This window comes from Mustelus asterias, chromosome 21 (assembly GCF_964213995.1).
Source record: "Mustelus asterias chromosome 21, sMusAst1.hap1.1, whole genome shotgun sequence".
In the NCBI taxonomy this organism is placed as follows: Eukaryota; Metazoa; Chordata; class Chondrichthyes; order Carcharhiniformes; family Triakidae; genus Mustelus; species Mustelus asterias.
This window is the reverse complement of record NC_135821.1, coordinates 78,788,687-78,811,804: the sequence shown is the minus strand read 5'-3', so window position 1 is coordinate 78,811,804 and position 23,118 is coordinate 78,788,687.

The following is a 23,118-nucleotide window of genomic DNA, read 5'->3' as shown; positions in this document are numbered from 1 at the left end:
TCTGCTCAGCGACTCTGCGCTGTCGTGTGTCGTGAAGGCCGCCTTGGAGAACGCTTACCTGAAGATCCAAGGCTGAATGCCCGTGACTGCTGAAGTGCTCCCCCACAGGAAGAGAACAGTCTTACCTGGTGATTGTCGGATTTATGTCACATTATCAGTAACCCCCACAGCTTGCCCCTGGTCTTGCAGAATCTCACTAGCTGTTCTGTCTGGAGACAATACACATCTCTTTAACCTGTGTTGAATGCTCCCTCCACCCACATTGTCTGTACCTTTAAGACCTGGCTGGCTGTAGAGATTTGCATTCTAATTAGTATTCTGTAACTTGATTTCTGTGTCTGTGCACTGTTTGAGAGCACATTTCCACTCCATCTGACGAAGGAGCAGTGCTCCGAAAGCTTATGGTATTTGCTACCAAATAAATCTGTTGGACTTTAACCTAGTGTTGTGAGACTTCTTACTGTGTTTACCCCAGTCCAACACCGGCATCTCCACATCATGACTCTGTTGAAAGGCCGAATAACTCTCTCTGCTGAGCTCCCACCTATCACAGACCTATATTGCTCCACCTCTTCCACCCCCTCTCTCCAACAATGTAAAGTCCATTACATTTCTACCTCTCTTCAGCTTTGAAGTAAAGCCATATGGACTCTAAACGTTGACTCTGTTGTTCTTTCCACAGATGCTGTCAGACCTGCTGAGTATTTTCCAGCATTTCCTATTTTTATTTCAACCCCTCACAAGTGTTTATGAAAACTTTCCTTGTTGTAAGCCTGTTAACTTGGGAATCAAAAAGCATTTCCCAAGTATGGTCTTATCAGCACAAGAAGCCTTTCACATACCCCCACCTCGCAAGCTCCCCTCACCCGTGCCCCAATCCCCAAAGGGGATCTTGTTGGTGATGGTAAGGATAGTTTACCTCAGGTTAAAAAGGAAATATATGAGGGTGGAAGAGAAATAAGAAACCTTCACTGTTTTCATTATAATAAAGTCGGACACACAAAGGTCCACAGTTGGTGGCTTAAGAATAGCACTGGAAAGACAGGATAAGCCAATGGGGTTTGTTAAAGTGGTAAAGGAAACCCCAGTTGAAATGAAAGAGGTGCAAAAGAATGTACAGCCTGGTCAGGAGCTGGTTGATGTGAAAGTGCCAGATCTCTTTAAAGAATTTGTTTATGTGGGTGAGGTTTGCTAATTTGTACCAGGAGAAGCAGGTAAAGAAGTTAAAATGTTAAGGGCCAGAGGACCAAGTCAAACTTTAATGGTGAGAAATCAGGACATATGTTTGGAATGTGTATTGTCAGCAAAGGTTGTAATATGTGGAATTCATGGTGAAGAGTGTTCCATTATGTAAGCTAAGGTTGGAGAGTCAGATGAAAAGTGATGGGAGCAGTAATGAAGAAACAATCTTGTCCAGGGATACAGTTTGTCTTGGGTGATGATATAACTGGATCACAGGTGGGAGTGAGGCCTACTGTGGTTGATAAGCCAGTGGAAAATCAAAAAACTGAGGTGTAGCAGGAAGCATATTCTGGGAGATTTCCCAACTGTGTGGTAACAAGATCACAAAGCCACAAGTTGAGACAGGAGGAGGAGAAATCAAAGAGTGAAGATAATGAGGCTGAGATTCAGTTAACAAACAATCGTTGACCAGATGGTTAATAAAGAACAAGAACAGGTGGAGAATGAAGCGGATACCTTAAGTTCACAAAAGTTGGCAGAATTACAACAGAGAGATGCAGAGATGAAGCAGTTGCATCAGAAAGCATACGCAGAAGAAGAATCTGAATGTATACCAGAGTGTTATAGAACATAGAACATTACAGCGCAGTACAGGCCCTTCGGCCCTCGATGTTGCGCCGACCAGTGAAACCAATCTAAAGCACATCTAACCTACACTATTCCAATATCATCCATATGTTTATCCAATAACCATTTGAATGCTCTTAATGTTGACGAGTCTACTACTGCTGCAGGCAGGGCATTCCACGCCCTTACTACTCTCTGAGTAAAGAACCTACCTCTAACATCTGTCCTAGATCTCTCACCCCTCAATTTAAAGCTATGTCCCCTAGTGTTAGCCATCACCATCCGAGGAAAAAGGCTCTCACTATCCACCCTATCTAATCCTCTGATCATCTTGTATGCCTCTATTAAGTCACCTCTTAACCTTCTTCTCTCTAACGAAAACAACCTCAAGCCCCTCAGCCTTTTATTACATTAAAAATGAATTCTTAATGAGGAAGTGCAGACCTTTGCATATTTTGGCAAATGAAAAATGGGCAGAAGCCCCTATCACGAGGGCTGTAGATAGGGCTTTAAACTAATTTATGGGGGGGAGGGTGCAGAGGTAAGAGGAATTACGAAATCAATGGTAGAGGAGAGGGAGCGAGTGCAAGTGAATGAGGGCATTCAAGTAGTTAAAGGAGTAGAGGGCGAGGGAGAGGTTGATAGCATTTCATCAAATCGGGTCCAGATAAAAGCTGGAATAAAGACACTTTGCCTGAATGCAAGAAGCATTCGGAACAAAGTTAATGAGTTGATGGTGCAAATCAGCACTAATGGGTACGATCTCGTGGCCATTACAGAAACGTGGCTGCACGGAGACCAGGACTGGGAGATGAATATCCAGGGGTATCAGGCATTTAGGAAGAATAGACAGGAAGGAAAAGGTGGTGGGGTAGCTCTGTTAATAAAAGATAATATCAGGGTAGTAGTGAGGGATGACATAGGCTCTAAGGAACAAAATGTGGAATCGTTATGGGTAGAGATAAGGAATAGTAGGGGGAGAAAGACACTAGTAGGCATGGTCTATAGGCCCCCAAATAATAATGTTGAGGTGGGGAGGGCTATAAAAAAGCAAATAATGGATGCGTGCAAAAACAGAACGGCAATAATCATGGGGGACTTCAACCTGCATATTGATTGGCTGACTCAAGTTGGAAGGGGTGGGATGGAGGAAGAGTTCTTAGAATGCTGTCGGGATAGTTACCTTGAACAGTATGTTGCAGAACCGACGAGGGAACGAGTTATCTTAGATCTGGTAATGTGTAACGAGGTAGGTAGAATTAAGGATGTTCTTGTGAAGGACCCTTTTGGGTCAAGTGATCACAATATGGTCGAATTTCTGATACAAATGGAAGAGGAGAAAGTAGGGTCCCGTACCACTGTCCTCTGTTTGAACAGGGGGAAGTACGATAGGATGAGGGCTGAATTGGCTAAGGTGGACTGGGAGAGCAGACTGGTAGGTAGGACAGCTGAGGAACGGTGGAGGATTTTTAAGGAGATCCTTTTCAGTACTCAGCAACAATATATTCCGGTGATAAAGAAGGGTTGTAAGAAAAGGGATAACCAGCCATGGATAACGAAGGAAATTAAGGAGAGTATTAAATTAAAGACCGATGCGTACAGAGTGGCCAAAAATAGTGGAGAATCGGAAGATTGGGAAAACTTTAAGAAACAACAAAGAATGACTAAGAAAGCAATAAAGAAAGGAAAGATAGGTTATGAAGCAAGGCGAGCTCTAAATATAAAAAATGATAGTAAAAGCTTTTACAAATATATAAAAAGGAATAGAGTGGCAAGAGTGAATGTTGGACCCTTGGAGGACGAGAGGGGGGATTTAATAGTGGGAAATGAGGAAATGGCTGAAACTTTAAATAAGTTTTTTGTGTCGGTCTTCACGGTGGAAAACACAAATAGTTTGCCGAATATTAACGATAGAGGGTTGGTAGGAGGAGAGGTACTCAATACAATTAATGTTACCAGGGAGGCAGTGCTTGGTAGACTAACGGGACTGAAGGTGGACAAGTCCCCAGGCCCGGATGGAATGCATCCCAGGGTACTGAAAGAAATGTCAGAGGTAATAGCGGATGCGTTAGTGGTTATTTATCAAAATTCGTTGGATTCTGGGGTAGTGCCGGCGGATTGGAAAACGGCTAATGTTACTCCGCTGTTTAAAAAAGGAAATAGACAAAAGGCAGGTAACTACAGGCTGGTTAGCTTAACGTCTGTAGTTGGGAAAATGCTGGAATCCATCATTAAAGAAGAAATAGCAGGCCATCTGGATAAGAATGGTTCGATTAAGCAGACGCAGCATGGATTCATGAGGGGAAAGTCGTGCTTGACGAACTTGTTGGATTTTTATGAAGATGTGACTCGTGCGGTTGACGGAGGGGAACCGGTGGATGCGGTGTTTTTGGATTTCCAAAAGTCGTTTGATAAGGTGCCTCACAAAAGGTTGTTGAAGAAGATTGGGTCACATGGAGTTGGGGGTAGGGTGTTAGCGTGGATTGGGGATTGGCTATCTGACAGGAAGCAGAGAGTCAGAATAAATGGGTGCTTTTCTGGTTGGCAGATGGTAACTAGTGGCGTGCCGCAGGGATCGGTACTGGGGCCTCAACTATTTACCATTTATATAAACGATCTGGAGGAGGGGACTGAGTGTAGGGTAACAAAGTTTGCAGACGACACAAAGATAAGTGGAAAAGTGAATCGTGTGGAGGGCGTAGAAGGTCTGCAGAGAGATTTGGACAGGCTGAGTGAGTGGGCGAGGATCTGGCAGATGGAGTATAACGTTAACAAATGCGAGGTTATTCACTTTGGAAGAAATAATAGCAAATTGGATTATTATCTAAATGGAGCGAAATTACAGCATGCTGCTGTGCAGAGGGACCTGGGGGTCCTTGTGCATGAGACGCAACAGGTGATCAAGAAGGCAAATGGGATGTTGGCCTATATCGCAAGGTGGATAGAATATAAAAGCAGAGATGTCTTGCTGCATCTGTACAGGGCATTGGTGAGGCCGCAGCTGGAATACTGTGTGCAGTATTGGTCCCCTTATTTGCGGAAGGATATATTGGCCTTGGAGGGAGTGCAGAGAAGGTTCACCAGGTTGATACCAGAGATGAGGGGTGTTGACTATGAGGAGAGACTGAGCAGATTGGGTTTGTATTCGTTGGAATTTAGAAGGCTGAGGGGGGATCTTATAGAGACATATAAAATAATGAAGGGGCTGGATAGGGTCGAGATGGAGAGATTCTTTCGACTTAGAAAGGAAACTAGAACTAGAGGGCACAGCCTCAAAATAAAGGGGGGTCAGTTTAGGACAGAGTTGAGGAGGAACCTCTTCTCTCAGAGGGTGGTGAATCTCTGGAATTCTCTGCCCACTGAAGTGGTGGAGGCTACCTCGCTGAATATGTTTAAATCACGGATAGATGGATTCCTGATCGGTAAGGGAATTAGAGGTTATGGGGATCAGGTGGGTAAGTGGAACTGATCCACTTCAGATCAGCCATGATCTTATTGAATGGCAGGGCAGGCTCGAGGGGCTAGATGGCCTACTCCTGCTCCTATTTCTTATGTTCTTATGTTCTTAAGTTGAATTACCGGTGGGTTTTAGAAAGGAGATGTTGCAGGTAATGCATAAAGTAACAGTAGGAGGTGATTTGGGAGAAAGGAAAACTCGAGCAAAAGTACAAGAGCATTTTTTTTGGCCTGGACAAAAAAGATGTAATAGAATTTTGCTCTACAGGTCACACATGTCAGGTAATCGGAAAACCTCAAGCGGTGATAAAACCAGCAGCCTTAATGCTCATTGCGGCGTTTGAGGAACCTTTCACAAGAGTCCTAATTGATTGTCTAAAATGAAAAGTGGGAATCAGTATTTGTTGACCATAATGGATGTGTCTACTAGATTTCCAGAGGCCATTCCATTGTATAATATTACAGCTAAAAGAATTGTAGAGGAGTTACTTACATTTTATTTTACCAGGTATGGACTGCCCACGGAAATCCAATCAGATCAGATCCAATTTTACATCGAATTTATTCAGGAAATTTATGGATAGCTTAGAAGTAAAACTATTTAAATCAGCCGCATACCATCCAGAATTGCAGGTAGCGTGAGAGTGGTGGCATCAAACTTTAAAGACTATGTTGAAGTCCTATGGTTAGGATTATCCAGAGGATTGGGATAAAGGAATTCCATTTGTAATTTTTGCAATTAGGGATACACCTAAAGAATCAAGTAAATTTAAATTAAATTCAAATTAATTTTTGGTCATGAAGTAAGATGGCCACTTAAATTGATCAAGGAGAAATTGGTGAGTCAGCGTTCTGAGACTATTTTTTATTGGCTGTTACGTATGGTTTTTTTGTTGCATTTAAAAATAGTGTTCCCCTCAAGTAAACAGACAAAGCCACATAGTGTTTTAAGATGATTTATTAAATAAGACTATAGCTATAGGACCCTGATTGAAATCATTCAGACCATTCAGAATAAAAACTTCAGAAATACATAGGTAATTAAAGTCTCAGTTTTGATTACAAGTAATTAGCATATACCAATTAAAAAAAGGAGTTGTCTTCATCCAGTCACAGTGATTAATTAAGGTTACATCATATAAAAGTACAGTTTTTAAAACCAATCACAATCACCTCACACTTTAATTATAATATCCAACTGATGTGAGGTTTTTACTTACTTACCTCAATCAAGCATTATTTTCCAATCTTTTAGTATTCCAACTGCATCTGGATATTAGAACATGGATCACTCCCTTATCCAATGCATGATTAAAGGCCTTTTCCCAGCATAGTATCTTATCTGAAGATCAGGTATCTGGAACTAGCTGCTTACTATCACATTGTGTAGGCATTTGTGAATTCTTTCTGTTAAACCTGTTTCACTGGACATAGTTATTAATATGACTTATTTTCCTCCATAATCATTAGTATGGGTATTAATCCCCCTCAATGATATTGAACATTGTCAAGTTTTAGGGAGAGATTAACTAAGGCTGATGAGATGGCTAGACAGCATTTAAAAGTGGCACTGCATGTGATGAACACAGAAACAGACAAGAAATCAAACTTTCGTAGATTTGCTAGTGGGGATAAAGTATTATTACCAGTGGTAGGTGCACGTTTAAAAACAAGGCTTAGTGGGTCTTATCAAAGTGAAAAAAAATTGCTCTCAAAAAAAATTGCTCTCAAACAGATTTCCACTCCATCTGACGAAGGAGCAGCGCTCCAAAAGCTTATGGTATTTGCTACCAAATAAATCTGTTGGACTTTAACCTGGTGTTCTGAGACTTCTTACTGTGTTGGCCCTGAACACACATGTGAAGTTGAGAAACTGGCAAAGGGACCAGTTTTCTGTGCCAGTCTGTGAACTCTTCAACTTTCTGGAAAAAAATTACTTTGGTTTGACATTTTGGGACTCTGTAAATCAAAAGAACTGGTTGAACTCAGCAAAGGAAATTAAAAAGCAAATCCAAAGTGGTTTGTGCCAGTTTGCTTTCAATATAAACTTTTACCTTCCAGATTCTGCCCAGGTCTCTGAGGACATCACCAGAATTAATTTCTAATCACGACAACGGAACCGACTCAGGTTCAGAGTTCAATTAGGATTAAGAATAGAAAGAAGCCTTTGAAAAGAAAGAGGAAGCAGCTGAACAACAGCAGTGCGTTGAGCATAAAGAGGTAGAGAGAATGTTATTACAAACGCTTATCACAACATTGATAAAAGGAGGAGCTTTCAATGTTGGAAGAGAAAGACTCAACTAGACCATAGTACTGTTATATTTGCATGCTTAGATGCAATAAAATGTGTACATATCTTATAGTGCACTAATAGTGTGAAACTAGAGGTTTTGAAAAATGAAGCCATCATTGTTGGTTCATTTTTTTTAAAAGGAAGGTGTGATGACACTGTGCCTCTAAGAAATATATGTATATCTTGTTACTTGTAAGGGGCATGTTTAGAATTTAGATCTGTTTTGCAGAGTGCTGATTTGTCTAGCAAATCATTTAAATTGATAGCAGGGAGCATAGGATAAGTACTCATTTTAGACCTTGAGTGTTTGTTTTAAGCAGAGTGTGTTTAAGCATTTGTGTTTACCTAGGTCTCCCTTGGGGGTTTCTGTGCAGAGTTTTGATTAATAGGGAAAGAGGCACGTGCTTAATGGGAGGAGCTAAGGTAGCAGGGAAATCACAGTTTCTCTTTCATTTCTTAAAACAAACAGTTACTGCCATGTTCTGAAAGAAGCCAGATGTGTCTCTCTCTATAGAAGTTGCCTGAAAGCTCCAAAACTGACTATCTAAGTAATTGTGATTTGCTTACTAATTTTAAAGAGGGGGAGGTTAACTCTATAAGAAGAATATTGTTTGAATTGGAACTCATAGTAAGCGATCAGCAGTTAAGAATTGTACCTTATCTTTTTTAAGTATTGTTCAATTGTTAAACATTAGGCTAATTCATTTGTTACAGTTAAACTGTTTTGTTAATTAAAATTTGTTCTGATGAATGCTTCCCAGTTTGTCAGTAGAATCGCGCCTGGAGTGAAACATCATATCCTCGCATTAATGCCAAAATAGCAAACTGTTGGGGTTTAGTCTGACTTCACAATATCCTTTGGGATTTCTGATCTGGTATCCTAACACTTCCCTAAAGGACATTAGTGAAATGGATGGGCTTTTATAGACAAGTTGGTGGTTCGATACTCCCCATAACTGAGGCTAAATTTTTATTTAAGATTAACTTAATTATATGAATTTAAATTCTCAATCTCAGTAGCGGAATTTGAACCCATGCCATTGGGCCATTTGTCCAGTAATATACCACTATGTTACACAATCCCAAATGCTGCCTTGATAGTTTCAAGAACAACTACGAAATACATGGGATGTTGGTACAATATAAATCAGTTGAACACTCAGAACCATTGGCCGTGATTCTCCCATCGCAACCCACAACTTTTCTGGCGGGTTAGGGTGGGAGATGTGTGTCGCCGGCCTTGTTCCGGGATTTACGCGTGCGCTGGGAATGCATGCACATCTCCCAGAGTCGGAGAACAGTCGGAGTCCAGACCACACTGGAAACCGGCGGGAACACAAATAAGTAATTTGAATCTTTTTAAAATGTATGTTAAATATGTTTTGCATGTGATTATCAGGAACTTTCAGGTCCCGATCGAATCTCCCACCCCGCCAGGAGTACTTCATCCCGGCGGGGTTTAGAGTAGCTCCCCACGTTCAGGGAGCTAGCGGGAGACCCCGCCGGAATGAAGGGGAGGCAATCGGGGCCCCCCAGGGGGTCAGGCGGCAGGGGCATGGTGCCCCCTGGGCATGGGCACCCTGGCAGTGTCAGCCTGTGCCCCCAGCACTGCCCAAGGGGCAAAGTGTCCATGCCCAGGGGGCACCTTGGCACGGCTCACCGAGCATAGGGCAGTGCCAAGGGGGTGGGGCCTACTGTGGGCGGGGCCTACGGGTGATCGGTGAGAGTGGGGGGTCCCACTGCCACTCTGCATGGGGATCAGTCTCGGATGGGGGGAGGGCAGAGATTGGGGTAGGCTGGGGGAGGGGTGGTCTGCTGGGGGGGGGGGCCTGCCTCTCGGCGGGGGGGTGGTCTGACCACGGGGAGTTCACCGGGCAAGGGGTCTTCCGGGGTGAGGGGGATGGGGTGATCGCCACTGCTGGTGGGGGGGCTGTACATCGGGGCACTCTGGGGCGGGGGGCGGTCAGGGCTGGCCTGAGAATTGTTGTGAGGGCCGCAATCAGGCTGAGGGGGGGGGGGGGCGCTGGAGGAGTAGCACTGCGGGGCTCCCGAGCTGGTCAGCGATCAAACTGGCCAGCAAATAGGGAGTCTGACAGCCTGGGACCACTGCGCATGCGCAGAGTTCCAGAACTGTCAGACTCCGACGCGAATTGGCGCCGCCTGCCTGGGGTTTTAATGAGATTCATGACTGGGATCTCTGCGTGCACAGAGTGCGGAGATTCAGGTGAGAAGCTGAACTGACAAAACAGTCAGGATCTAAAGCAGTTTTCCCGCCAATTCAGCGCTTTTGGGAGAATCGCAGCCATTATTTCCCTATTTTTGATTCAATTTCTCATATGCCATTTCACACCAGATTCTCTTGAAATTTCGGTATCTCTTATGTGGAATCTTGTGAAAAGATTCTGGAAAACCCAATGAAACCGCCTTCTAGGAAGGCCCAATCGTAGGTTGTAATATCCCCAAAGTAGGTGAGGAGGTTTGTCAAGCGAGATCCTCACCTATTGAATATGTAGTCGAATTACTTTCTTCTTTGAATTGAGTTTAAACCCAGCAAAATAGCCTGTTGCATCTCCCAGTCTTCTCTATTCCAGTGATATTCTGCAACGTTTTAACTGTGATTGATTATTTAGGTGATTTAATTTAGCATACACTGACAGCAGTGCAAAATACACCAACCATCTAACGTTGGTAAACCATTACAATCGACCAGTCTAGACCCTCAAGCTTCATTGTTATTACAGCAATAGATTCCCTGTTCAAAAAGAGTTCAGATTGTCTTCACTTTACCCCTCTCGGTCGGCTCTGCAGATTCACACAATGTTTTCTTTTATTGTTTCTCAGGAAGATAATACAAAACTAATTAGAATACATGATCTTGAACGATTAGAGTGCTTTTTTGTTAGAGTCCAGTATCTGTCACTGCTGGAATCAGAACGTGTACGCTAGCAAATTCTTAAAACATAATTATAGGTAACTGCTTTCCTTCCCACAGGGGATGACATGAGTGAGGTACTGCATCTGTCTCCTTCTAATTATAAGCAACAGGAAATGCTGGAAATTTGCAGCAGATCATAGATATAAGCAAGATGTATTTTGCTTTAAAATTAATAGATTAATCTAATGGAGTATAGTGCTTCAAGCTTTTAAATGTTTAAAGTGTCAATTAACATGATATCAGCTTGTCAGCATGAAGTGCTCTGTTTGCAGATTTTATTTTGTTACCAACGCAGGGATCATTTCATCAGGTTGAGAAGGGGAAGTGATTAGTTTCAGAAGGTTAGTGGTGGCCAAGAGGAGGGAGGTGGTAATCGGGGAAAGATGTTGAGCTGCTGGCATCATCCAGCGTCCATTGTTTCAAATTCCACAGCACTCTTCGATTAAATGAGGATGTTTTTGGTTATGGAATAATTGGTGGTACCTTTAAACCCCGGTGTTCCTGGGCTGCTGGTGCTGACTGGCTCAGGGCAAAGTAGTCTTACAGTGGGGACATCAGTCGGGGATAAGGCCTGTTTCGGGTGAGGGTGCTGCACACTGATTTTTTGGGGCTCTTACCAATTCGGCAGAAAGCACATTTCCAGCTCACATGTCCCCTGACTGACACACCGGAGGTAAGGGTCTTGTACCTGAAAAACATGCTCTGCACAGTCAAATCTCCAGCTCCATTTGTCAACATTGAAGAATAACTTTACAAAGTGATCAAACGTTTGCATTGCACTGACAATCTTAAAAATTCCAACGAAATCAGATACAAATACAACTCAAAATACTTCTAAAACTCAGAAATAAAAGCAGAAAATGGTGGAAATTTATATTGACAGCACGGCAGCACTGTGGTTAGTATTGCTGCCTCACAACACCAGGGACTTGGGTTCAATTCCAACTTTGGGTCACTGTCTGTGTGGAGTTTGCATGTTTTCCCCATGCCAGCGTGGGTTTCCTCCGGGTGCTCCGGTTTCCTCCCACAATCCAAAGATGTGTAGGCTAGGTGGATTAGCCATGCTAAATTGTCCCTTAGTGTCCAAAGATGTGTAGCTTAGGTGGACTGGCCATGCTAAATGTGTGGGGAATAGGGCGGGGGACAGTGCCTGGGTAAGATACTCTGTTAGAGTCAGTGCAAACACGATAGGGCTGAATGGCCTTCTCCTGCACTGTAGGGATTCTATGATTTCTTATGGCTTTGATGTTAATTAAAAGGATACGGGGTGTTTTGAAAATGAGATTCTTGGAGACAAATGTTATGACGTTACACAGATGTTAATGACCATGCGTAATTAACGCATCAACAAATCTGAAAGTCGATTTGGTCAATGCCTTGAGTGAAATAATCAGAAGAGCAACATGCTTGTACTTTAGTGTTCCTGAATTGCCTCGATTACTTATTCCAGTCCAATCTGGCATCCATAAAAGTTGAATGTTACAAACTGTCTCACTTCCCCAGAGTCAAGAGGCAAATCTTTCTTTTCTTACAGCACTGACAATTTAGAACACTTCTGTTTTTTCAATGTTGTTCAACCATTAGAGTCATAGAGCAACACAGCATGGAAACAGGCCCTTTGGCCCAACCAGTTCATGCCAACCACGGTGCCCTCCCAGCTAGTACCAATTGCTTCATTTAGCCCATATCCCTCTAATCCTTTCCCATCCATGTACTTATCCAAATGCTTTTTAAACGTTGCTATTCTACCTGCCTCAACCACTTTCTCTGGCAGCTTATTCCATACGAATAAGGAACGAGCTGAAAAAGGGGCTTAGGAGAGCTAGGAGGGGACATGAGAAGTCCTTGGCGGGTCGGATCAAGGAAAACCCCAAGGCTTTTTACTCTTATGTGAGGAATAAAAGAATGACCAGGGTGAGGTTAGGGCCGGTCAAGGACAGTGGTGGGAACTTGTGTATGGAATCAGTAGAGATAGGCGAGGTGATGAATGAATACTTTTCTTCAGTGTTCACCAAGGAGAGGGGCCATGTTTTTCAGGAAGAAAAGGTGTTACAGGCTAATAGGCTGGAGGAAATAGATGTTCGGAGGGAGGATGTATTGGCAGTTTTGAATAAACTGAAGGTCGATAAGTCCCCTGGGCCTGATGAAATGTATCCTAGGATTCTTTGGGAGGCAAGGGATGAGATTGCAGAGCCTTTGGCTTTGATCTTTGGGTCCTCGCTGTCCACGGGGATGGTGCCAGAGGACTGGAGAGTGGCAAATGTTGTTCCTCTGTTTAAGAAAGGGAATAGAAATGACCCTGGTAATTATAGACCGGTTAGTCTGACTTCGGTGGTTGGTAAATTGATGGAAAAGGTCCTTAGGGATGGGATTTACGACCATTTAGAAAGATGCGGATTAATCCGGGATAGTCAGCACGGATTTGTGAAGGGCAAATCGTGCCTCACAAATTTGATAGAATTTTTTGAGGAGGTAACTAGGTGTGTTGATGAAGGTAGGGCGGTTGATGTCATATACATGGATTTTAGTAAGGCGTTTGATAAGGTCCCCCATGGTCGGCTTATGATGAAAGTAAGGAGGTGTGGGATAGAGGGAAAGTTGGCCGATTGGATAGGTAACTGGCTGTCTGATCGAAGACAGAGGGTGGTGGTGGATGGAAAATTTTCGGACTGGAGGCAGGTTGCTAGCGGAGTGCCGCAGGGATCGGTGCTTGGTCCTCTGCTCTTTGTGATTTTTATTAATGACTTAGAGGAGGGGGCTGAAGGGTGGATCAGTAAATTTGCTGATGACACCAAGATTGGTGGAGTAGTGGATGAGGTGGAGGGCTGTTGTAGGCTGCAAAGAGACATAGATAGGATGCAAAGCTGGGCTGAAAAATGGCAAATGGAGTTTAACCCTGATAAATGTGAGGTGATTCATTTTGGTAGGACTAATTTAAATGTGGATTACAGGGTCAAAGGTAGGGTTCTGAAGACTGTGGAGGAACAGAGAGATCTTGGGGTCCATATCCACAGATCTCTAAAGGTTGCCACTCAAGTGGATAGAGCTGTGAAGAAGGCATATAGTGTGTTAGCTTTTATTAACAGGGGGTTGGAGTTTAAGAGCCGTGGGGTTATGCTGCAACTGTACAGGACCTTGGTGAGACCGCATTTGGAATATTGCGTGCAGTTCTGGTCACCTCACTATAAGAAGGATGTGGAAGCGCTGGAAAGAGTGCAGAGGAGATTTACCAGGATGCTGCCTGGTTTGGAGTGTCGGTCTTATGAGGAAAGGTTGAGGGAGCTGGGGCTGTTCTCTCTGGAGCGGAGGAGATTGAGGGGAGACTTAATAGAGGTTTATAAAATGATGAAGGGGATAGATCGAGTGAACGTTCAAAGACTATTTCCTCGGGCGGATGGAGCTATTACGAGGGGGCATAACTATAGGGTTCATGGTGGGAGATATAGGAAGGATATCAGAGGTAGGTTCTTCACGCAGAGAGTGGTTGGGGTGTGGAATGGACTGCCTGCAGTGATAGTGGAGTCAGACACTTTAGGAACATTTAAGCGGTTATTGGATAGGCACATGGAGCACACCAGGATGGTAGGGAGTGGGATAGCTTGATCTTGGTTTCAGATGAAGGTCGGCACAACATCGTGGGCCGAAGGGCCTGTTCTGTGCTGTACTGTTCTATGTTCTATGTTCTATGTTCATACACGCACCACCCTCTGCGTGAAAACGTTCCCCCTCAGATCCCTTTTAAATCTTTCTCCTCTCATTTAAACCTGTGCCATCTGGTTTTCAATTCCCCTTCCCTGGGAATAAGACAACATGTGTTCATTCTATCTTGTGCCCCTCATGATTTTATTCACCTCAATAAGGTCACCCTTCATTCTCCTGAGATGGCACGGTGGTACAGTGGTTAGCACTGCTGCCTCACAGCTCCAGGGGCCTGTGTTCGATTCCCGGCTTGGGTCACTGTCTGTGTGGAGTTTGCACATTCTCCTCGTGTCTGCATGGGTTTCCTCCGGGTGCTCTGGTTTTCTCCCACAGTCCAAAGATGTGCAGGTTAGGTGCATTGGCCATGCTAAATTGCCCCTTAATGTCCCGGGATGTGTAGGTTAGAGGGATTAGCAGGGTAAATGTTTCGGGTTGTGGGGATATGGCCTGGGGTGGGATTATTGTCAATGCAAACTCGATGTGCTGAATGGCCTCCTTCTGTACTGTAGGGATTCTATGATTCCTACATTCCAAGGAATAAAGTTCTCGCCTGGCCAATCTCTCCCTATAGCAATGCAATGTGTCACAGATATCGAGTTCCTCTCAAATTACTATCTTTCAGATGGGACATTATGTTGAAGCCCCGCCTGTCCTCTCAGCTATTGCCTCTATTGATTAGACCTTTAGTAACCCCACACTCAACCTGTCCCACCACAGCTGAAGCAACAGTTTTTATTTTTATTCTTTCATGGAAGGTGGGTGTCACTGACAGGTCCGGCACTTGTTGCCCGTGAATTGAGTGGCTTGATGGGCCATTTCCATGGGCAGTTAAGCATCAACCACATTGCTGTGGGTTTAGAATCATGTGCAGCCCAGACAAGGAAGAGGTAGCAGTTTCCTTCCCTAAAGAACATTGATGATGTGGTTCTTTTCCTGACAATTGATGATAGTTTGACCATGACTGAGACCAGAATTGCTAATTATTTTTTTCCCATTCTGTCATGTCCTCGAAAGCATTGGCTATGGCCTCTGGAGTGTCCTGTGGCATTACCACTACACCACCATCCCAAGGGCAGGGAGCCTCCAGAAGCCTCGCTCAGACCAACAGCAGCCAGGATGCAGCCAGGTGAGGCCGGGCTGGCCTGGGCTGGACTCCCAGTTTGTTACAATGTTGATACATTGGAGGGGAAGGTATCTGAGCGGGACACATTCAGAGCTGGAGCAAGGGAGGTGAGCCCTGTCCCCGAAGAGGATAGATAACAAAGCAGCACTCACCCCCCCTGCCTATCTTCATCATCATCTGGCTGATTATTAGGTTTGTCCTTTATGATATTTGATTTTATTTAAATGGAAAGTAGCATTCCTGCTGGAACAGAAAAGTTAAAAAGAAAATCACCAAAACTCAACATTGATGGATGATTCATGAAAGACTGGTGGAGGGTTCAGGATTGGACCGGTGTAGGGGACGGGGTGGACCGGTGTAGGGGACGGGATGGACCGGTGTAGGGGACAGGATGGACTGTTATAGGGTTCTGGGTGGACTGGTGTCCGGTACTTCACGGAAGGTTATAGGATTCATGATGGTCAGATGTCCTGGCTCAGAATCTGTCTTCACCTTTACCTCGCTGTGGCTGTGAAGTCAAAAGAGTTGTATAAACAACCAATCAATCTTAAGTCTTAAATTTTTGAAATATGATTGGATTCTCTCAGTGAGAGAAGTGAGTCCTGATGAATAGAAAACTTACAAACCATCACATGCCCCCTGACTAAGGGTGGGGTCCAGTTTGACATGACTGGAAACTGGAGCCTCGTCCCTGCCTGCTCCTGTATTTTTGGAACTGGGTGTTTGAGGTGAGTGAGACATGGTTTGTTAATAAATTTACCCCCCCCCACCCACCCCTTACTCTCCCATGTGCAGATATCTCTGACTTTCACTTATCATTTCCCTCATACCATGATTGAAGTTCAGGCCAAGGAAGATGAAAATCACACACCTGTGCTCACAAACAAAAACCAACAAACTTCACATTGAAGAACAGCAACTGACAGCAATGTGCCAAGAGAGGAGGTGATGTTAGATACAGAGATAGCTGCCAATGTATCTGACTAGGTATAAAATACTTAACTTAACTTATTCATTGTTGTGAATAAGTTCTTGAAAAGTGACACAGCAAATTTCACAATGCGCACACATTGTAATTGATTGGGTATCAGCTGCTGGTTTCAGGATTTACTAATGATACTAATATATTATAAAGTCTATTTTTAGTTTGCGCTCACCATTATTCAGCTACCACTGACAAGAGATTATACCTTTTATGTATTACTTCTGGCTGGGCTGGCTGAAAACAGTAATTGTCTGATACTGTTTTTTTTATCAACCTTTTTGGGTTGCACTGGACTGTAGTTTAATAACTCAACTTGTTAATTGAGCACACATTTGACAGCATAGCCTCTGTCTCAATGTTACAGTTGTATACCAGTCTAAACATGTTAGTCTCTTCATACAGCACTGACATTCTGTTCTACTCTGAATTCCATTTATTCTAATTTATTGTTACTTTTTCATTGCTATTCAAATTTTTGTTTTTGCAATAAAGCTTCACTCATTTTTTATGAATCTGCTTTCCGAGTTTTACAAATTCCGAAGTAAAGATATATTTTTCCCTGACATTCGTGGAAAGGTCAGCAAGAGGATAATTGAATATATAACAATCCTCCATGGGTATAAACATACTTAACAATTTTCTCTTTCTGTTCCAATCTTGTAATTTAAATTCAATTCTTAATTATTGCACAAGTGCACAGGGTGGAAAAATGTTTGTTCTGCATGGGCAACGTAATCAAAATGACAAAATTATAATAGCAGCTACTGAAATACAAATAACTGATATATGTTAGAGTGGTCTTATCGCAAAATGATTGATCTTGGAATATTTATTAAGGATATGTACCTGACATTGAAGAGGAAATCCTTGTATTTGGTTGACAAACTGTAAGCAGGACTGACCGGGATCAGCGATACTTTGTACAGTCCAGATGTTTTGCTTTGCTGTGGTTAAGTTACTATTTGGTACTTTACCAAAGACTATAGACAGAGGACATCATATTAGAAACAGGAAATGCAGCTGTAGAAATGGTGGTTGGTAGTTTAAAGTTTTTCTCTTTTTCTTCTTCTTAGTCAATCACTTAGAGTCAAGGATGATTGCTTCCGCACTAACGATGAGTTCGCGGGTGACTGAGGAGTCTAATGTGTGACCTCCTGTCTCTGTCACAGGTGGGACAGAGGGTGGTGGTTGAAGGAATGGGTGGGTGGGGTGCCCGGGTGGGTGGGGTGCCCGGGCTGCCACGTGTTCCTTTCACTTTTGATGCGTGTCTTCAGCTTGCTCTCAGCGATGAAATTCAAGATGTTCAGCTCTTTCCTGGATACTTTTTCTCCACTTTCAGTTTAAGGTTCTGCAGTTGCTAACACTACACAACCTGAAATGATATTTTCCCTTTAATATCAATGTAGGATTAATGATGTGATTTGATGGCTCAGATTGATTTCAGCAGGCGATGAATAATTCACATCGAGATGAACAAAATACTGAACTGTTTGAAATTTAAGCACAAATTAACAAATCTATTAAATGCTAATAAGTTCCATACCTTCCATCTTGTACTGAAAATAACGACTTATACAGACTGTGGGCAGAATTCTCCGGCCACGCATACCCAAGACCAGAAATTCCTGCCTATGCTCAACGGACCTTTAGATGATCTGCCAAATTTCCCGTCCCACCTGTAACAATACCTGGGTGGGCGAAACAGGAGATTTTCTGCCTGTATATAGACTCATACAGCTGGAGGTGGTTACTGTTGATATTTACTGGTTATGGGATGGAAGCAACAGAACAATTACCTTTTTATAGAAAAAAAAGCCTTTATTCCCTCGCTTGTTACCTTTTCTTTCCTTTAATTTAGCTGAACTAAATATCTTTTAGAAATTGTTTCAGCTTGATTTCAACATTCATGTCTCTCTCCCAGGTCACTGCTACAGATAGGAATCACTTGTCAGTTGCTTCTGAGTAAGAAACTGACAAGAAGATGATTAGAAAATGAGTGCTAAGGTTTTAAATTTTTCATGTATGAAAATGGTTATGGAATGTATAATTCCAAGCTGGAAGGCATGGCCACTTGCATGGAATTCTGATGTAAGAAAATCCTGGTTGTCTGGACATATCTTTACATTCCTTATTACAGATTTTACCAACTCCATCACCTTCCCGGCGATTTGTAACACACACAATCAGCAAAATGTGCAAATATTTTCAATGGAGCAGTTGCTTGTCTTTGCGTGTATTTGGTACATAAGAACATAAATAGGAGCAGAAGTAGGCCATCTAGCCCCTCGAGCCTGCCCCGCCATTCAATAAGATCATGGCTGATGTGATAGTGGTTTAGTTCCACTTACCCGCCCGCTCCCCATAACCCTTAATTCCCTTATTGATCAGAAATCTATCTACCTGTGAGTTAAACATATTTAACGAGGTAGCCTCCACTGCTTCAATGGGCAGAGAATTCCAGAGATTCACTACCCTCTGAGAGAAGAAGTTCCTCCTCAACTCTGTTCTAAACTGATTCCCCCTTATTTTGAGGCTGTGTCCTCTAGTTCTTGTTTCCTTTCTAAGTGGAAAGAGTCTCTCTGCCTCTACCCTGTCTAGCCCCTTCATTATCTTATATGTCTCTATAAGATCTCCCCTCAGCCTTCTAAACTCCAGCGAGTACAGGCCCAGTCTACTCAATCTCTCCTCATAAGCTAACCCCCTCATCTCCGGTATCAACCTGGTGAACCTTCTCTGTACTCCCTCCAAGGCCAATATATCCTTTCACAAATAAAGGGACCAAAATTGCACACAGTACTCCAGTTGCGGCCTCACCAGTACCTTGTACAATTGCAGCAAGACCTCCCTGCTTTTATACTCCATCCCCTTCGTGATAAAGGCCAACATTCCATTTGCCTTCTTGATCACCTGCTGCACCTGCAAACTGAGTTTTTGCGATTCATGCACAAGGACCCCCAGGTCCCTCTGCACAGTAGCATGTTGTAATTTTTCACCATTTAAATAATAGTCCATTTTACTATTATTCCTTCCAAAGTGGATAACCTCACACTTGTCAACATTATACTCCATCTGCCAGATCCTCGCCCACTCACTTAGCCTATCCAAGTCTCTCTGCAGACTTTCCGCATCCTCCACGCAATTCGCTTTCCCACTCACCTTTGTGTCATCCGCAAACTTTGTTACCCTACACTCGGTCCCCTCCTCCAGATCGTCTATGTATATGGTAAACAGTTGAGACCCCAGCACCGATCCCTGCGGCACGCCACTAGTCACCAACTGCCAACCAGAAAAGCACCCATTTATTCCAACTCTCTGCTTCCCTGTTGTTTCCTATTAATCTTCTGAAAGCAAAGAAATGTGATGTAAATGGTCTGCCTGATGTTTAACTTGAGTGTGAAATTCTGCTGTTATCATTAGCAATCAGGAGCAGGAACCCAGGCTCATTCTCCCTATTGCTATGTAACCTCGGGGTGGGACAATGGGGATTGGGCCCAGTCACAGTGCTGCAGTTACTGCTCCAGCAGAGATTAGCCGAGCAGTCACAGAATCAGGAATGGGGGCGCTGAGTGAGAACGGTTCAGTCCAGGTGACACACATTGGGTCCAAGAGATATCTACAGGCCATCCAGATCGTATTAGATTATCCAAAATAAAACAAGTTACCATTTCCACCACCACCTAGATGTTTCTTCAAAGGTTCTTGCCACCTACAACCCACCTAAAAACCACTCAAAGTGTTGGTGGCTTTCTCCATTAGAAGTTCTACCTGATACCTGTCCAAAGTTTTTCTTTGAAAGGTACAATGTCTGAACGTTTTTAGTGCTCTGACATACTTCATAAACAGTACAGTCAGTCTCCAGACTGATCTTATCTCTGCCTTGGAATATCATGCAGATTTCAGTAAGATCCTGAAGTCAATTGGCTCAGCACAAAACCATGCATGCAAACATATGAATGTCGGCCACTCAGCCCCTTGAGACTGCTCCATCACTTGATAAGGACGTGGCTGATCTAATTGTGGTCACTTTCCTGTCTAACCCAATACTGTTAGCCTCAGCTTTAAATTATTCAGTGACCCTGCCTCCAGCACTCTCTGGGTGAAGAAAATTCCAGAGACTCATGACCCTCTGAGAGAAACAGTTCTGTAATCATAGAATCCTACAGTGCAGAAAGAAGCCATTCGGCCCATCGAGTCTGCACCAACCACAAACCCACCCAGGCCCTATCCCCATATCCCTACATATTTACCCACTAACCCCTCTAACCTATGCATCCCGGGACACTAAGGGGCAATTTAGTATGGCCAATCAACCTAGCCCGCACACCTTTGGACCGTGGGAGGAAACCGGAGCACCCGGAGGAAACCCACGCAGACACAGGGAGAATGTGCAAACTCCACACAGACAGCGACCCGAGCCGGGATTCGAACCCAGGTCCCTGGAGCTGTGAAGCAGCAGTGCTAACCACTGTGCTACTGTGCCGCCCATCTCCTCATCTCTGTCTTAAGTGGTCAACCATTTTTTTTAAGCAGTGTCTCTTCTTCTAGACTTCTAGTTTCTCCCACAAGGGGAAACATAGGCTGCGATTCTCCCATCGCGACCCGCAACTTTTCTGGCGGGTTGGGCTGAGAGATGCGCGTCACCAGCCTTGTTCTGGGATTTGCGCATGCACCAGGAACGCTTCCGTATCTCCCGGAGCCGGCGAACAATCGCCGGTCAGACCACGCTGGAAACCAGCGGGAAGGCAGGTAAGTGATTTGAATTATTTTTTTAATATGTTTTAAATGTCATTTAAGTCCAATCATCAGGAACTTCCTGGTCCCGATTGAATCTCCCACCCCGCCAGGAGTACTTCATCCTCGCGGGGTTTACACTAGCTCCCCACGTTCGGGGAACAAGCGAGAGACCCTGCCAGAATGAGGGGAGGGCAATCGGGGCTCCCCAAGGGGGTCGAGCACGGGGGATTATGGCGGGCTGGGAGGGGTGGTCTGTGGCGGGGGTGCTTCACCGGGGAGTGGGGGGGGGCTGACCCCAGGGAGGGGTCAGCGGGGGGGTCCGCCGGGGTGAGGAAGGTGCTGGGATCACCACTGCTGGGGTGGGTGAGCTGTGTGCATCAGGATGCTCCGGGACAGGGGCGGGGAGCGCGATCAGGGCTGGCCCGGGACTGTGAGAGGGGCTGGAGGGCAGCACTGCAGGGATCCCAGGCTGGCCAGTGATCGAGCTTACCAGCAATCGGGGAGTCTGACAGATCGGGGTCACTGCGCATGCACAGAGTTCCAGAACTGTCAGACTCCGGCACGAATAGGCCCCGCCCCCCTGGGTTTTTAATGAGATTCACGACTGGGACCTCTGCATTGCACAGAGTGCAGGGATTCAGGTGAGAAGCTGAAATGACAGAACAGTCAGGACCTAGAACAGTTTTCCCGCCAATTCAGTGTTTTTGGGAGAATCGCGGCATTCCAGCATCCATCCTCTCAAATTCCTTCAGGATTTTATGTTTCAATAAGATCACATCTCAATCTTCTAAACTCCTGGCCACGAACACAACTGTGCATGTAGAATGAGGACAGGATTGGGCTTCATTGTGGTGCTTTGCACAAATACATAACCTTTCAAAGCTGTCAATTATTCTCATCAAGGTCTCTCCCTCAAGCTTTCGCTCCCACGTGTTATTGTTAGATCTGATTGATTCTGCAGTCAGCCAGACTAGATTCGTCCCCTCTTTCATGCACAGAATCATAGAATCCCTGCAGTGCCAAAAGAGGCCATTCAGCCCATCGAGTCTGCACTGTCTCTCCAAAAGAGCATTTTACCTAGTCCCACCTCCCCGCTCTATTCCCGTAACCCCACGCATTTACGATGGCTAATCCACCTAACCTGCACATCTTTGGACTGTAGGAAGAAACTGGAGTACCTGGAGGAAACACACGCTTCAGGCTTCTAGATGTCCAGATCACCATCAACCTGTCCTGGTCCCTCCATGCCGACACTATAGTTAAGAAAGCCCACCAACGCCTCTACTTTCTCAGGAGTCTAAGGAAATTTGACATGTCCGCAACAACTCTCACCAACTTTTACAGATGCACCATAGAAAGCATTCTTTCTAGTTGCATCACAGCTTGGTATGGCTCCTGCTCTGCCCAAGACCACAAGAAACTAGAAAGAGTCACAAGTGAAGCCCAGTCCATCACACAAACCAGTCTCCAATCCATTGACTCTGTCTACACTTCCCACTGCCTCAGAAAAGCAGCCAGCATAATTAAGGACCTCACACACCTTGGACATTCTCTCTTTCATCTTCTTCCGTTGGGAAAAAGTCTGAGGTCACGTACCAACCGACTCAAGAACAGTTTCTTCCCTGCTGTCATCAGACTTTTGAGTGGACTTACCTCGTATTAAGTTGATCTTTCTCTACACCCTAACTATGACTGTAACATTACATCCTGCACTCTCTCGTTTCCTTCTCTGTGAATGGTATGCTTTGTCTGTATAGCGCACAAGAAACAATACTTTTTGCTGTATACCAATACATGTGACAATAACAAATCAAATCAAAATCAAGTGAGACAACACCTGGAAATTGAAGATACCAATGTTACACAGTCCAATCATCATCGAGTGGATGTCAATGTTGCTACAAACTGGCACAAGAGGACACTTAAATACCAACACCACACTGCAGAACTGTGCCCAAGGTATCCATAACCATAAGACCAAAAGATGTAGGAGCAAAGGTACGTCATTCGGCCCATTGAATCTGCTCCGCCATTCAATGAGCAACCATTATGTTGGTGATTATGTCAGTGATCCATTCTTTGCC